This window comes from Cryptomeria japonica, chromosome 10, assembly GCF_030272615.1.
Source record: "Cryptomeria japonica chromosome 10, Sugi_1.0, whole genome shotgun sequence".
Lineage (NCBI taxonomy): Eukaryota > Viridiplantae > Streptophyta > Pinopsida > Cupressales > Cupressaceae > Cryptomeria > Cryptomeria japonica.
Genome location: NC_081414.1, coordinates 899,721,194 through 899,723,835, shown reverse-complemented (window position 1 = coordinate 899,723,835; position 2,642 = coordinate 899,721,194).

The following is a 2,642-nucleotide window of genomic DNA, read 5'->3' as shown; positions in this document are numbered from 1 at the left end:
ACAAAGAATAGACAATTCATCTCAATATTTAAAGACTAAATCAGATTACAATGAATTCAAAATACATCACAATGAATGGAAACTCAAGCTCTATGCAAGCTCTATGCAAGCTCTATATTAGAACTTTGTTATGCTTTGCTATGCCCACACCATTTCAACTTTGTGTTCTCTCTCCATACACTCTACTCCATTCCCTGTCCTCTTACTTCTTGCTCACATGGTTTTCTATTTTCCAATTCTTCCCTCTTTTACCATGCGCAAATCTGTAACGATCTGACAAAAAACAAACTGGCCATGATTTAACTAACCCAAAAAGATATTCTGATTATTTATCTTTTACCTCCTACCCGCAAATCTGTAACGATCTGACATACAACACAAACTGCAAAAACTTTTCTTAACTAGTTAATCCTTGATCTGCCTCAGCCAACAGTAGTCGTTGCAGTCTTTACATTTTCACTAACTCTGGCTCTAGCTGAACTCTAATATCCTATTACAAAAATCGAGCACATAAAGATTGCTAGCATATTCACAAATAAAATAACAGGCAAAAGCTTTCTCATAAAGTTAACAAGAGAGGCAACCCGCATTATGAAAGTGGGGCAGATCAAAAAACATACTAAAATAAATCTTAAAATCAATGAGACTCAACCCACAATATGAAAGTGAGACAGATCAAAGAACGTACTAAAATAAATCTTAAAATCAATGAGACTTAACACACATGAAAGTGAAACAGATCAAAGAACATACTAAAATAACTCTTAAAATCAACGAGACTTTATTAAGCCTATGACTAATAACTAATTGACCGTTATTATTTAATAATTCCTTTAATCCATATAAACCAATTAATAATTACAAAGACCTACAAAACATAGTTTAAAAATTCAATAAAATTACGCAGATCATCACAAAAGTCCAGCAACTTCAACCAAAAGAACCTGAAAAAAAAACAAAAATTCAATCATTTTTTCCACGATGTGTACTTATGTGGACTTACAATCATTGTTGAAGATAGCATTTTGAATCTTCAATTATTTATGCATTTTTTAGCTTCATCAATTTTTTGCAAATTTTTTTCTGGAATCTCAGTTACAAACTAAGTTTTGTGCTGCCAAATCCAAGTTTTGAAAAAAAATTAAAAAAAATTGTTAGTACACCCTTCACATTGTGTTCCTAACATAATCTCCTCAAAAATATTCCTTTTTCCAAAGTGGCTTCAAAGAGGTGGTCTTTCTAATCGACCACGATAACCATTTAAGAAATTTCATTAAAAAATCATATAAATAGATATCGGCAGCAGGCAATCTCAAAAATATGATAATATAATTTGTTATAGTTTTCCACCCTTCTATTTGATAGGGAATCCTTAAAAAGGGAAACCCACTTTCCAAGTTATGCCAAAAGCGCAATTTTAAAATAGGCTGACAAATTCTGTGACATTGTTTTGGCCCAACTCTTTTAACAGGCACAAGTTCTATAAGCAGCTATGCTCAGTTTCTGTATTGGGCATATATCATCTGCCAACATGCATCTCACTGATTTATATTGCCTTCCCTGATAACTTAGCTACTTTAGATGCCTACATTCTTTATTTATGGTATGATAGTTTTTAAAATGTCAGCCAGGTAGCACTCATTAAGTTGTATCGACTGTCCCCTCTTAAGAGCAAAACAGCCCAAGAATACAATTGCATAAACTGCAACATAATTTGCAGTTCCCTGTAACAATTCATTTTATGCAGACAATTTTTAAGCAATCTGTGTAAGCAAAGAAATTGCTAACCTCAAGAAAACAATGTCATACATTCCATAGTAATCCCAACATTAGGATTGGAAACTGAGAAGCAATTATTAAACAATTCTTCGTATCAAAGCCAACCTCTTATTATGTTAGTTTGCTCGAGTCTTCTCAGTTTCTTATAATTAAAAAACATCCAACATACCAATAGTCCTCTGTCGTGATTTAAACAAAACATTGCTCTTATGCAAGATTACACAATTTTTTTCTCAATTTCAATTAATAGGAATTGTCTAAACTTCAAAGTGTGCACTTAAGGAAGTTCTTGCTTTAAACTTAATGCTTAGTATAAAAATAACACAAGCACTAAAATTTACGCAGTGAACATTTTTCAAAAGTGTTTTGACATCTATGTTTGATTATTGTTGGTCCTCATTTGCTATAATCTGTAAAAACTAAATATATGAACAGATACCCATCTGCATAGTAAATTGATCATTGATCCAACAGTAAATAGCTATTCTCAAGGCTTGCACAATTAAATTAATATGAACCCAACATTTCGTTATCTTAAAAGTTAAACATGGTCACTAAAATGATACAGCTGAAAAACAAACTAGAAATTCCACGAGTAAGCTACAACCAACATAAATTTAGTTCCAACAAGTGCCACGTTTTGAAGAATGTTTAAAGGTAAACTAAAATTTCTTCTTAAAGATTTGAAGTCTAAAACCAGTGTACTCTTCAGATACCATATCCAGTAACTGTATCCCCAAGGCTTTGCCATCATGCCATTCGTTGGCTCTAGATTATAGCCTATACTGCATATTCTTTAACAAAACTAATAATACAAACAGTATATCAACGCATATGCACAACAGTAGATGGTTAAAGGATCA